The following is a 15,337-nucleotide window of genomic DNA, read 5'->3' as shown; positions in this document are numbered from 1 at the left end:
TTGAAAGATTCTCAAGTAGCTGTTCTGCGGAGCGCGAAGCAATCAACTATTCGGAAAATTCAGCAAAACCGGAAGTAGATTTTGAGCCCAATCGGGTCGAAATCGTTTTTGGCGTATTTCTACCAAAGAAAGCTGTATTAGCAGAAGCTAACTATGGTCCGTTTCTATTCTTACTAGGACCTATCTATGGACAAAATACAAGCGAAATCAATTTTTCGACTTGTGCCATTGATAGGCGAGTTAGGTCCATTTTTATGAGGCATTCACTCTTAATTTGTCTACATTATAAAATTTAACTGATCAGTAATCATGCCTGAAAGGAGACTGTTTTCACGAGGCGTTTGAAAATCTTTTAAAATTTGAAAAAAGAATTCTTTGTTTTTTTTTTTTAACAACTCACGAGAGCATACAAAAAGGCGAGAATCTTAGTCATCAAAGGCCCGTTACAATGGCAATCGTAAGGTAAACACAATATCGTAACACTTTGGATGAATTGTATTCCAAACAATGTTCCTTACCATAGCACAGGCTGAGTTTTTTTAAATTAATATATAACAAGCTTTAATATACAATAAAGAATTAGATTATGAGTTTGAAATTTCTCTCGCGAGATAGTTTACCGAGGCGCAGCTGTCAACTGTCATGCATAGAATACGAGAACGAATAATCTAACTGTTTTGCTATAAATCTACTAGTCGTTCGAAGCTGTCTATTACTGCATTTCTTTAGTTAAATTTTAATTTTTTCATACAACAACTCCTCGTCTCCCGCTATATCTGTTACCATCAACTACGACAATTACAAAAGATGGCATATCGACACAACATGTTTGCTTACTTTGTGTCGCGTGAACACCTTCCTTATCGTTCCACAGGAGCAAGAGCACTAAGAAGAGCATTTTCATGATGTAGAAGTCTTTTTCTGTCGCACAATCTGTTGCCTTTTACTTGTTAATTGCCATTTCTGCGGAGAAATGATTATCAAATTAACTGGAAGAATGCCAATCAAAGATTCTTGGGGAGGGGGAGGGGGAGGGGGAGGGGGAGGGGGAGGGGGCAACGATGTGACTTGTTAGGTAAGATTAAAAAAGCGCACCAAGAGTGTAATAACGTTACGTAATAATAGAGATATTTTAACAGGGGTTTTCAGAGGAGCCCTGCATACCAAAAAAGCTTAGAGTTAAGAGTCTGAAAACGTTAGCTGTTCTATATTTACAAAGAGTTAAAGTTAAGAATGTACAAATCATAAAATAAAATTAAGAAATACACTAAGGCGTCTTTTAGAAGTAAAAATGTTGGAACTGTTCCTAATTCCATCATCTAGTAAAGTATTCCAATCAGTCGTCAAATGCAAGAGTTGGGCAAAGGATTTCACCTTAATTATTATTTAACAAGGTTCCTTATTTCAAATCCTCTAATCATCGGCATTTAATTAAAAGGTCTGAGTTATGGTTTCTCGAATAAAGAGTTAAAACAAGGACTTCAAGATTCAAAATTTCAGTGGAATGTAAATTTCGATTTCTTGATATCCTGTCACAAAGTCAACCGTAATTCTTCTCCATCCTTGTAATCCAGCTTCTTCCCTAAAATACTTGTCCTATTTTGCTCTGTACAATCTCTGACTTTTCATCCAGTTTATTGGTGGCATTTGCAGGAAATACAACTTTCCATAATCAGCCAGCCGACAGTATCCCTTTAAAAGACAGTATCCCTTTAAAACCTTGAAATTACAAAGTTTTCGTGCCTTTGATATTAAAAAAACTTTTCAATTCAATTTTTCCATTGCTATATGTTTCGCTTTTCAGAGACTTGGGACACAGATAAATGATATGCACCAAAGTGACTGTAAATTCCATAATCGGGTGAGAAAGATACCCAAGAAATGCTAAAAGAGGAACGCGAACTAAAAGCTGTGTTTCTATAACTCGTGCAAGTCGGGGAGAACACGGAAAAATTGTCGAAACAATCGCTTACGACTTCTTGTTTTCATAGCATTTCTTGCTTTCCTAAACTTCCATTTACGTTTCTACAATTCAGTTGAAACCACAGAAAATTTTCTGTACCTCAGGATTTGCTTGTGGTGTGAACACATATCATGCTCACCTGAATATTCCATGAGATAAAATACAAGGGAACTTCAAGCAATAAAATAATCGCAGCGAACAGGAAAGAGGAAAAATATAAACATACCCAACAACACGACAGAAGCGTAATAAGCTGATAGCAGCTGGAGAAGAAGGGAAATGGGGGCGAGGAGAGGAATGGGACCAAATGTGTCATCGATCGAGATGTAACAAATGCAGATCACTTTACCTGATACGTGCCTTTCGTTAAGACCGAATTAATGTTAATGGTTATCAAAGGCTCTTGTTCATTTTAAACAAATATACAAACATCTTACAGGAATTGAAGGCTCAGTTTTGTGATATTTATTGGTACCTAGATGAATTATTGCGTATGACAGATGTTGTGAACACAAATAAGTGTGGCGTTATACGTCAATTTTCCTTAATAGGTTAACGTTTGGATGGAAATCATGGAACATTTTGTCCATGTTTTATAGCCGACTGTATGGGAAAAGCTTACATAAATAATTTTAAACAGGACTATATCTTATGAAGGTTGTTTCTTTTGCTAAGCGTTTTAACACGTTATGTAATTATATATCGGACTGTTTGGTTGATCGATCGCGCTAGCGATAGTTCAATCGCCCACTTAATTAAAATAGTTAATAGCTTTTTATATTCAAGTTAGATGTAATGTTTGCTCACAATCATATAGACAAATGTCTGGCTCTTATACTGGATGAATATTAATTCTGCGCATTCATTCAACAAGTCAATAAGCCGCCTACCAGCTGCTTAGTTTATCGAGTTTATAATCGATTCTCGTGAGATTCTTGGCTTTTTCGTATAGAATAGAGTTCAAACTTCGATTAAACACTTGTGTGGATACAAAACATTATTATCCCTCCTACAATTGCAAGTTCGCGTCCTTAACAGAACTCGATCTGAAACTTGTCATGTTTAAAATTTAATTTTAACTGGCGGTTTTCTAAAACAAAGACAAGCAGATGTTCTAACGGAGAGGAGCTAGTCTGCTGGCAGCCGGTTTTTTTCTCTTAGGGTCACTCAGACGAATGTTTAGTCATCGCGAACGTAAAAGGGCAGTATGGCGGTGGCCGAGTGGGGAAGAAGGCGATACGAGAAAAACCGTCTGCGGACTCTTTTTAACTTTTCAAACCCTCCGTCAGTCCAACAACGGAGTACCTAATTGGTCAATATGTGCCCGATGACAGATAGTTGACAGAAGGGAAAAGAAAGCGTCATAAGTTTCGCGCGAAGCATAACAAAGAGTCTCGAACCATGCAATAGCGGATCATCCTGATTATCAATGTAAAATTGGGTTGACTAGCTTACACGACTCTTACGGTTCGTGACATTTGTACATTTGTACATTTGCCATTATCTGTTCGGTCACTCGACCTTTTTGTCGCTTCACTCGTGTCTGTAAATGACGTAAATGGCACTTCTTGCTGTATAGAGACTGTGCTATGGTAAAATGTTTAAGAGTGAATGCCTACAAAAATGGACCTAAATCGCCTATCAATGGCACAAGTCGAAAAATTGATTTCGCTTGTATTTTGTCCATAGATAGGTCCTAGTAAGAATAGAAACGGACCATAGTTAGTTTCTGCTAATACAGCTTTCTTTGATAGAAATACGCCAAAAACGATTTCGACCCGATTGGGCTCAAAATCTACTTCCGGTTTTGCTGAATTTTCCGAATATTTGATTGCTTCGCGCTCCGCAGAACAGTTACTTGAGAATCTTTCAATGGATTTTATATTCAGTTCAGGTCTTCGTGGTATGACTGAGTGAAAAATAAAATAAATCAAAGTTAGTTTTGAGCCCGAAAAGAGATCAAACTGACACGCAAAATTTTACAGTGTGTGGCAAGAGAATTATTGCTTAAAAACATCGCCATATTTTTCTATGGGCTATAACTTTAAATACCGTAAAAACACTTTCTACGGGTTAAATATACACCCACTTGTTAGGCTATCAAAAAACATCTCTGGGCAAATGGTTTCAAGTCGCCCGCCTTGGCCTGTGTTTCTCATAGATTTTGCCCAAAATCCGCCGTTGGAATGTAAACAATTGCGTGACGCGGATAGCCACTCTCGAGTAAAATATTCGTTTCCAGCAATCCGATGAAAGCAATTTTTGAAACGTTGTGTGGATAAAATAATGGAAAATGTTTTGTTTTTTTTTTTTGTTTAAGTTAGTATAAATATATATGTTTTTTCATTTGCATTGCAACACCCACGACATCCCTGGTAAAGAACGTTTCTACAGTACTCCGGGAAATAATTTTAACACTTGTTTATTTTATTGATTTCACTGATAACTTACAATATAGTGGCAGTTTTAGAGATACACTTAACCAATCCTCTATGGTTTATGGCAATTGAATCATTGACTGACAAATAAAGTCAAGTGGAAATACCTTAATTTCTATAAACTACTAACTGCGTGATGGCATCTCAACTCTTCTAGCTGTGTAGAAAATTTGTACCTACACAATATGCTCAAACTCAGCTAGAAAATCTGGAATTTCTTGAATTGAATTAGCCCAGGAAGAAATTGCGTTTAAGTTTCAATCATACTGGGAAAAACTCCATCTTTTCTACTTTGGTTGTTTGATCAATTAACTGAAATTTGCAGATCATAACACTGGTAGACAAATAAACATTACAGTGGTCGATCTAGGACTAGGTTTACACTAAAGGAGTATTTTTGGATTCGTAAAAGTTCCCGAATTCATCAATTTTAGGGTATTCGGATTAGTAGGGGTTTACAGTGAAAGGATATTCGGATTCTTAACCGTTTACACACGACGATAGCTCCGGGCACATTCATGATGGAATGGTTAACAAGCAGTTTGTTGCCTCGACAACGAGAAACAAAATGCCTCCGAAAATAAGGCTAGGGGTAGGTTGAGACAGTCTGAAGTTTTCTTTCAACTCGCTGACCACGGTACTGTTGTCCATCATGTCAGGTCCCTCCAGGAAGTTATTCTGGTCTTTACTTAATATCTAGAACCGTCGAGGTTTTCGATCGTGTCATCGTCGTCATCTGCGCAGTAAAGTATAAATTGGGTTGCTGAGGAGTATGGCATTACCTAAGCTCGATTTCCGCCGCTTTCTCGAGTCAGGTCTACGTTCCTTCCCGAGAAGAGACGGCTGGACGCGTGAGCGACAAAGCATGTCTGTGACGTAAATTCATAATTTAATTCTTGCGGCGCTTCAGGTGGCCGGAAATGTCACCTGATGACAATCATAGGCAGGCCCACATGACGCCTACGGCTCGTAAAATTTGTGGCGTTTTCGCAACTTCTTTTAATTTTGGCCCTCCAACCTATTTTGTTTCACATTATTGTTGGGGAAGGACATTACATTTTGTGTTCTATAGAAGAGCAGAGCAGAGCTGTTTGACTATGGTGTAGCAACTGTCATGTCAAAGGTCACGCACATGATGTTGTATGGTGTGCGTGCTGTTGACACCATGTTTATGTTTCGCTAGTTCGCTTTGCTTCGGCTCATTTAAAAATTTAATTTTGTCTGGCTTCGTCAGAGACTGGTGTCGCTTCCCTTCAAGAAGACTGCCGTGCACATCAATTCGACTGAGTGTTTTGTTTCTTGAGATCGATGTTTGCGTTTATCCCTCTCTTCGTTGACTTTGTTCGTTATCTGACATTCTGGCACCACATGATTCAAATATAGATTCTAACGCATAAGGCTGTTGACTATTTTGCGTGTTGTATATGCCACTATGGTTTAGATCAGGCAAGATTTCATCAGTTGACGGTATTTAGTTAAATGTCCCACTAATGCGATCGCACTTCATATCGCACAACTTTTTTGCTACTGGGAGAAAGCTAATTTATGCAGCCTGCTCGATTCAGGCAGGCAGATTTCTTATTGGTTGAAAGTAACAATGTGAAGTCCACGAGTCCAGCCGTGAGTTCGGGGGAGGAGCGCGGGCTCCTTTCCCGAACAGCGGCTGGTAATCGAGCCTAGGCATTACCCATTATAAAAGTGATTACCTACACCTGAAACAGCACGAGGTAATCACCCAGCGACCGCCATCAAATGGCCATCAATGTGCCTACGACTCGACTACGTATACGACTGGATCATGTAATCCGCCATTTTCGTTCCACCGCAAACTCAAAAGATCACAGGCGGAAAAATATGCGGATTCGAGAGAAAATCGTTTACACGACAAAACTCTCCAGATTCAAAAGTTTTCGGATTCAAAGTTCCTACTTTAAATTCCAGGGAGTTTTTTTTTCGGATTCGTCCACTTTTGTGTAAACGGGAAAATCAATCCGGCACTGAAACGTTCCGAATTCATCACGAATCCGGAACAATTTCCTCTAGTGTAAACCTACAATCCTGGCCATAAGTTGTTGGGACACCTCCCCCTTTTGTGCGCTAAAACCCTCGATTTCAACTACGTCCTTAACGTTTTAGAACAAAAGATGAATAGAAGCAAGTACAATTGACCCCCCTCCCCCCTAGCAATGTTGCATGAAAACGAAGCTATTCTAAAGACTAGATCGGATGTTGGAAAAAAGGGAAAAGGGACAATAGAAAGTGGTTAGACAGTTGTGTTGGAACCAAACGCGATTGCTGAAAAATCGCTATTATTGGAATAAGACGTGAATATCTATCTTCTCGTCTCTTTAGTTCGAGAATACTGTTCTAGGAGGCGAACAATTCTTGAAACGTGGCTATTCTGAAGCTATTGTCAAGGACTTTTTTTCTTCAAGATTTTTATCAACATTGACAGGGGAAGGGGGGTAGGCGGGCTTGCGCGGTTTTGGTCTTAAGAGAGGCTGCCTGTGAAGTCATCTGCCGTAACTGTCCCAAAACTTTTGACCAGGATTGTAGTCTTAAATGAACAGCGAACATCCATCTTGTTTTGTTCGCGGAAGTCGGTCACGGAAGAGCGAGTTTCAATGAAATATATATATATATATATATATATATATATATATATATATATATATATATTATATATATATATATATATATATATATATATATATTCCTAGTCTTCAGCACTGCACTGATGAGGCCCAGAAGGCCGAAACAGTACTGTCTGCAGTTAGTTATATATATATATATATATATATATATATATATATATATATATATATATATATAATTTGATTAAGCAATTAGCCAAAAATAGGTTGGCCGCCAAAACAGTTTAGGGTTTAGCCTAACTCTAACCTTAAGTTTTAAGACTGAAGAAAAAAAGAAAAAAAAGCATTGAGCATTTCAGTTGTTTGAAACAGAAACATTCGCGCACAATGAACTATATCATCAGTATATGCATAGTACGTGCGTAACCTGGAAAGCAATCCGTCCAGCACAGTAATTGTTCAAATTAACAGCTTACCGAGACACTCGCACTGTCGATGCCTCTTATTTATGATTTAAACTTTAAGGATTTGTTTACTTTACTTTTTCCGACTTTTTAGCAGGAGAAAAGGCACTAAATGTGTTGGTACAAATAAAAAGGTTTAACCGAAAATCGATCCGTCGAAATCAATCAACAAATACAAATTTAATCACTGTAGCGTTCTTTCAGATCACGTAAGGCTACAATACAAGCCAACAATATCAACTTGTCATTACGCTTAACAAATGAACTTAGAACGATTTTCTTTCTAGAACTCGCTCTTGTAATGAAAATGATCAAAGAAAGAACGACAGCTTAAAACGACATAGCAGTAACACCCGAACTCCAAGTAAATTGCTTTTAACTGACGTTTTTAATTAACGAAATTTCCAAAGCGATGACTTTCAAAATATTAAAGTTAAAAGTGGTCCATTATGTTTTTCTTTTTTCACCCAAATGTTCTAAGATAGCCATCTGCGGTTTGTTGGAAACGAATTATGTATTCACGGTGACCGCCCGCGTCACGCAATTGTTTACATTCTCACGGCCGTTCAGGGAAAAATCTATGAGAAGCACAGGTCAAGGCGGGCGACTTAAAACCATTTGCCCAGAGATATTTTTTGATTTTCAAACAGGTGGGTGTACAGTTAACCCGTAGAAAGTGTTTTTATGGCATTTAAAGTTATAGCCCATAGAAAAATATGGCGATATTTTAGTGCTATAATTCGTTTGCAACACATCGTAATATTTTGCGTTTTTGTTCGATCTCGTTTCGGGCTCAAAAGAAACCTCGATTTATTTTATTTTTCGCTCAGTCATACCATGAAGACCTGAGCTGAATGTAAAGACCATTGAAAGATTCTTAAGTAGCTGCTGTACGACGCGCAAAGCAATCAAATTTTCAGAAAATTTAGCATAACAGGATGTAGATTTTGAGCTCAATCGGGGCAAAATCGTTTTTCGCAAATTTCTCCCCAAAAAAGCTGCATTAGCAGAAACTAACTATGGTCCGTTTGTTTACTAGCTAGGGCCAATCTATGGACAAAAAATGAGCAAAATCGATTTTTCGACTTGTGCCGTTGTTTGGTCCATAGTTATGGGCACTGGCTCTTAAGAGGTCATACAGGTCTGCTTGATTTCCGTTGTTATGAGGCCTTCCCAAGGGGTTTGAGCGACAAGCGACATTGCGTCAAAATGTGGCGACAATTTGTTACCAAAGTACCGACAGCCGACAGAAGTTGACATGAAAGGGGCGACAATTTGCGAAAACGACAATCCATTTTTCATTTCGACAAAGCGACAACTGCACTTTTTTTCTTCGACGGCGACATGACTGTCATGACTTGACAAGGTCAGCGTGACTCTTTTGGAGCTCTATTGTTTGCGTTTATGGTAGATCAGTTGTACAAATATTAACAAAAACAAACCATCATTCAACACTCTTTACAAAGAGTTAAGAATTACGAGTTGTATGTTAACTAGTCAGTCTCTTATTACATCCCGTAAAACAAAGAACTCAAAGAGAAAGGAACAAAGGTCGTCAACGTCACCCGTTACGCTTCTTACGATCCCGAGTCACGCGCCAGAGATTGTCGTCATTATCGAGTTCGCCAGGTCTTTTTATTGACCTTTATTAGGGTATTCAGGTTATTTTAGGTGATCTAAGGTCGGGTGAGAGTCGGCCAATTGTTTGCCATGGGCAAACATAAGAAAGCCAAGAAAAAGACCAAAAAGAAGAGTAGAAAGAAGGAAAGGGTGGAAAAGAGTTACAGAAAGAAAGACAGGAAAGGTGAGTTGGCGCTTTTCATAGTTAATCGGTTTTCACGGCCTTAAATATTTAGCTTTGTTGACCATTGTTTGGCAATCCTTTTTTATAATATGGATGATCGTATCGGATAGATGAAGCATTGAGTCATTAAGTTTATAAGGCGATCAGCGAACATGAGCGAGCTAGAATTTTGCACTGCACTCTGTGTACACGTGGACAGATGATACTGATTTTGGAGCGTCTTTTTGCTTCTCGATATTCTTTATTTATTTCTCAGCACACTGATCTCTCAGCCTTAACTTGGTGCAGTGTTTGGCAGTTTCTTTTTCCAATCATAGACCATTATACTATTGACGATTCATCATAAAATTATGAAGCATCTACGGCGAACAGCGAGTTCGGATCAGCTCGCAGCCTGCGGTCTGTGTGAGTGTACACCGACTGTGCACTGGAGATAAAGTTTATTTTTCGCCTTTTGACGAATACGTTTACACAGAATGCTATATTAATGATTACCATTGCTGTCATTGATAATAAATTATGGAGACAAAATTGAAATACTTGCAAACCCTCATACTTATCCAGTCTATCCTGGACGTTCAGACTCATTCATGTTCATTTGGATGGTCATGAGCAGTGTACAAGCGTGCAAACAGCTTGTGGTAAAGACGGGAATGACATGTTCCACCGTAATGGTCCGTAATGCTCACAGCAAGATGACAAGGTCATGGTGACCGGGATAGCAAAATCAAATGAAGATAAAAAAATAATCGACCTTTTTTAAACGTTAGGCGTCAAAATGGTTAATGTTATGACTTCTAGCCATGAAATCAAAATCTCTTGTGTCTCTTGCTTTCTGTTATGTTTTTTTTTTTTTTTTTTTGCTACTTAGTTCTAAACGCCTATACTCAATTCTGTTAAGGCGCAAATTTCGGAGCAATCATTAAATGTTACTAACACCAACAATATTAAATTGTGAAAATTTCGTCCTTATTTCATATTTCAGCATCTTAGAATTTAAGACCAATATTCGCTTTTGCCTGAAAAGTGACGTACGCTCTTCTTATCATAATTTCGGCATATCAGACTACAATAAAACCGTCAAACAGCCGGTAACCTATAAAATCATGTGAAAGGACAAACAATTTGTCCTAGCTGTCTACTCTCTTTTTCTCATGTATTCGTGTTTTGTTGTCCACCAGAAAAGCCCCTTTTAGTGTCTAGTTCGGAGAGTAAAAATGCCGAAAGGCGGATTATGGATAAGAGAAAACGCGCTCACTCCCCATCTGAATATTCTGACTCTTACTCTGAGCCTGAGCGACCTAAGCCTGCCAAGACCCCCAAGAAGGTGCAAAAGCCAGTTTCAGGTTTTCTTAGTGTTAGTGCTGTCCAGAAGTTCACAATTACCAGAAGTCTACACCTGACCTTATCTAGCACTGGGGCGCATGCGTGTGTGTTTTATTTTATAATCATCCCGCTTAAAATATATTTATTCATAAATGTGTCGGTCGCGGGGTACAGTTGAAGTCGTCATAGCATTTAGCCCTAAGCCCCATTACCATAGATGTAGACTTCTGGAATATTGAACTTTTGTTGATGGTTATTATCAAAAATAGAGTTTTACAAAAATGTTTAACATTTTATTTAAAATTGGAGGTTATAGCGCCGAAATAACCCTGAATCGTCACATGTATACTCGCCAAAATTAGTACGTTAAGATTACGAGCGGCCTTATTTTAGAGAAACGTCAGAGACAAATTTTTGTAGCGACAACGACATATGAATTTGTACAGGGAAACGACAGCGACAATTTCCTCCGCTGGTTAGGCGACAAAGGTACACAGAAGGATGCGACAAGGCGACAAGACTACCCCCCTTGGAAGGCCTCTGTTATCTGCATGTCGCTTCGTCGAGATTGACACCTCTGTAATTTGCCATGTGTTTCTGCATTTTTGAGGCTCATTTCTATTGTAAGATATGTTTTTAAGTCTCCAAGTATTTGCTTTCGAAGGAAAAATATTAGATTTACCGTGAAAATGTTGTTTACCTGCATTCTATATTGTGACGCCGAGCCCGGCTATGATTAGAACTGTTTGTAAGTAAAGTAGGTAGATTCTTATCGCGGAAAATTTGTCCTCGTCCGTTTTCCTACGGAGACACGGCAGCCTTACTTCAAGTAAGCTATACGTTTCTTTGGAGACATTCTTATGTTTCTTGCAGCTATCTGATCGAGCTTACGTTTCTCGAGCTCGATGTATAGGTTTATTCCTCCTTTTGGTCGTTCTGGCACCACATGATTCAAATGTAGTTGTTTACGCGCAACTCTTGGTTGTTTTGCGTGTTGTATATGCCATTGTTCGGCTTAAATAAACATTCACAAAGTCTAGAGCAATCGCCAGAGCATGGCGCGTTTTTCGGTTTAAGAACGGAAGCAAGCTTCTTAGGTGTTTCTCTTGTGGACGACATCGAAGAATAACCTCTGCTTGCGAAATTCGCCCGACAAAAACATTTGGTATTTCATGAACATAACGCTAGAACATAACGCTGATTTTAATTAGTTAATTGGTTAATTAGATTGTTTTTGACAAGTGTGAATGTCCTCAAAAACATAAGAAGAGTCTGCAGTCTGTTTTTCTTCTCGTGCGTGCCGCGCCCATGCCTCGTCCCATCCCCCTTTACGCTAAAGCGTCATTCCTCCTAACCCCTGCTGAATTTCGAGAGAAAAACAGACTCCCAGCAATCTAGAGAGGAGCTGATTCTGATCTCTCTCTCCGTTTAACAGAAAAACACGAGAAAAAAATAGATACTTAATATTGCATTACTCGGTGATGGAGGCTTATGCCATAGAGAGCGGTAACGGGATGTAGTAAATAATGTGCTGAAAAAAAAAAAAAGACAATGAAAATAAAAGCAGAAGTCGTTCTCAATTTTCATCTTTTTGGCTCGTCTCTTACGTGCTGCAAGCGATAATCAAAAGAGCACTTTCTTTGATGTGGACATTTTTGAGACCTAAGCCAGCCGTCAAAAAATACAGCAAACGCCAGTCCCGTGGAGAAAGATCATGGTTCAATTGCAAACGAGAAGCAGGAAAAGTACTTTTCGGCTTTCGATTTAAACATCCGGTTCCTCTAGATCACCGAAAGAAAAAAATAGCCAACTAATTTAAATCAAGAATTTTCGACATGTGTTAAACAACAAAGAAGATCTGGTTGTCTAAACGGAAAGCACACCAAGAAGATAATGCTCGGGGATAATACACATAAAATTAATTGTTATCCAACTTGGTCAGAACAATAACGGCAAATACAGAATAGCAGAGTAGGTCTGAAACTACACAGCTAACAGACAAGAGAAAGCACAGGAAACTTACCTTGTTGAAATAAAATCAACTCTCTTATTAAGAAACCGTTCCCGACTCTGTAGAGCGCTGTAGCCAAAAGCTTTGGCTGGGACGTGACCGTGCCTGCAATAGCAACGTTTTCGCTTTCAAAGTCGACAGCTCAGCTGTCACACAGGGGTCATATAACTGCTGTGTAATATGACGCAGCGCATGCCTGGATAGACGAATCCTAAGTGACCATATCACTAGGCGGCACTCTGAGTCCATTCTTCGCGCGAAATGCCTTCGGTTGATGAGTGCATGCTAATTTCCCGGGGCTAATTTTCCAGAGTGGCGGCTGGTAATGGAGCTAGTCTACCAGGGAAAACCTCACATTAAAATTTACCAGCTAGATTCATGCCAAAAATGCGCATTTTCCAGCTAGGATAAGCTTCCGAGTTTAAACCAGTAAGCAAGCAATTGTTTTGAAGCGGGCTGCCCAGCAAGTTCCATGCCAATGCTAGAATCCCAGCCAGCGCACTGAGCCCTGCGGAGCGGATATTTTGTATATCGGCTCCGGTGAGCACTCCTGATTAAACACCTCAAGTTTAACAATAACGATCACTGAAGTTAATTCCCTCAGCCACTCTCCCTGTTTGTGTTTTTGGATGCTGCAATCTTCCCTCTGAGGACGCGAACTTTTTGGACAGCCTCAGGAATCTCGACCTCTCTGGCTATAGATCGTTTTCACATGAAGTCATCAAATTCCAAATTCCAAAACTAAGGAGCCACGAAAGTTTTTATCTTCATCAGGCATAAGAGGATCTAAATTCATATCTGTTTACAACTTGTGGCGGTGCGTGACACAAAGCTACGATCGCGTTTCGTTGTCGAAAAATTGCTGGTTTTCAGTGTCACGCAATTCAAAATAGATCAAAATAAAAATCAAAACCGGTCAATGGATAAAGTCTAGAATCTGGGAAATGAAAGAAGGTAAATATGCAAAGACTCTCGCCAAAATTCTGGTCACAGCAATTTTTCTTATGCGAGATATGCGGAGAAATTTTTCACCCAAATTTATAGAGATTTGCATGGAGACGCCATGCTGGTGCCCATCCGTATTGGCACCAACATGGCGGCCGGAAACCATCAGAAACATCTGTCACTGAGTTTTGCTACAAAAGCGTGAATTTATCCCTCGAGGAACTCTAAAAAATTAAAATAATACTTTTTCTAAGACGTGAACTGTTCAGATAGCCAAGTTCCCCGAAATAAGTAACTTTTTTAACCATCATGACAGCTCTCTAGGCCGTCATGTAAATGCCGCGTCACGCAAAAGCTTAGAAATTCAAGCGTAGTTTATCACAACCAAGAACCCATTCGGAGCGAAAATTTTTTATGAATATTAGTTTTCAGCTGCTCTTATACATCATTTAAGTAAAATCTCAGTAAGATCAATAGTTTTGTAGTTCGAATTTTAGTGACGTCATGTGAAAACCAGCTATATACACAATAGCCATTTTAGGAGTTAGTAGTATTAGGAAAAGTGCTTGTGTTAATCAGGTTTGTTGGTTCAGTTCAGATAATAAGTTGTCTAGATAGCCAAAGTAAGTTTCAGATGTTTATACTATTTTCCGGCCGCCATATTGGTGGACCGCGGTGGCTCCATAAATTTGCGCCAAACATTTCGACAAAAATCTGAAGTTTGGGAAAACGCAGAGACCTAAAACTTGAAGGTGTCTTCTTGGCTTATCTTCTATAGCATTGCAATTTCTTGACTTTATCCACTAAATAGTTTTTATTTCCGTTGCTTGACAGTGGTAAATTCCAGTTTTTTTTGTTTTTTTTTCAAAAAAAACCTTTTTTTTTTCATCAGCTAATCAGCACTGAGATAAAATAGAAGGCGACCACAGGTCGTTGTTCTTGGTGAATAACCAATAACATCTCACTCTCTTGGATCGAGAATGGCAGTAGTTAGAAGAGTGCTTGACAAAAAAAGAAACTTGTATGTGTATGAGACGATTAGCTTTTGCCGACTATCCAGATTTTCATGCATTTGAGATACAAAGTATTTTTTCCTACAAACAATTCTTAAATTACGTCACTATAATGAATTTTACCATGACCTTATTAAATGTTGTCCTATTCGGTTGCGGGTTTTAGTGAAATAAAGCGTGTTGTACGATATCATTTTACTGAAAACCCTCTAGAGCCAGCCAAACGTTGACTGTTAAGAGGGTCGTATAATACTAATTAAAAACAATCATGTAGGCGGGTTTAAAAATCGCAACCGGCTCCTGCAATTATAGAAATAACTGTGGTAGAAACTAATGTAATGGTGAAAATGGTTATAAAAATATATTTTGGTATGAAATTCGAACAACTGCGTCATTTGTCGTACTATAAAAAAGTGCACTTTTTCTTATCTGATTTCAGATGCAATCATTAATCCATGTTGAACCAAATAGTGAAAATCAATTTTCAATTTTGACTGCATGAATACTTTGAGGCATTTTAGACTTCAGAATTGTTAAATTTGAAGTCAGATCTTTTTGTTATAAAAGCAACATAAAAAATCGTTAGGATAAATTGTTCCTTAATACTCCTTATTAAATGTGCGTCCATAACAGCCTTAAATTGTTTGCATATACGTGAGATACTATCTGCGTGATCGCTTGTTCCCTTTATTCTCTTCAGTTTTTCTTAGGAAATGTAAAGCTTCTTATTAAACCCAACTGGCTCATAGCCCTGGCACTTAGCTCCATCCAGTTTCCGT

The 15,337-nt window shown here is 38.6% G+C and overlaps 1 long non-coding RNA gene across 1 annotated transcript in view; it reads right to left on the bottom strand.

The window, feature by feature from the left end:
- Positions 1-575: 575 nt before the first annotated feature.
- LOC145501583 (uncharacterized) overlaps positions 576-15,337 on the bottom strand; it is a 54,307-nt gene continuing 39,545 nt past the window's right edge. The window contains exon 3 of the long non-coding RNA XR_014051248.1: positions 576-963. This is a non-coding gene — a long non-coding RNA (uncharacterized LOC145501583). The remainder of the gene's footprint in view (positions 964-15,337) is intronic.

This window comes from Orbicella franksi, chromosome 1 (assembly GCF_964199315.1).
Source record: "Orbicella franksi chromosome 1, jaOrbFran1.1, whole genome shotgun sequence".
NCBI lineage: Eukaryota > Metazoa > Cnidaria > Anthozoa > Scleractinia > Merulinidae > Orbicella > Orbicella franksi.
The sequence above is the reverse complement of the archived record's forward strand: the minus strand, read 5'-3'. Positions and strand labels throughout refer to the sequence as shown.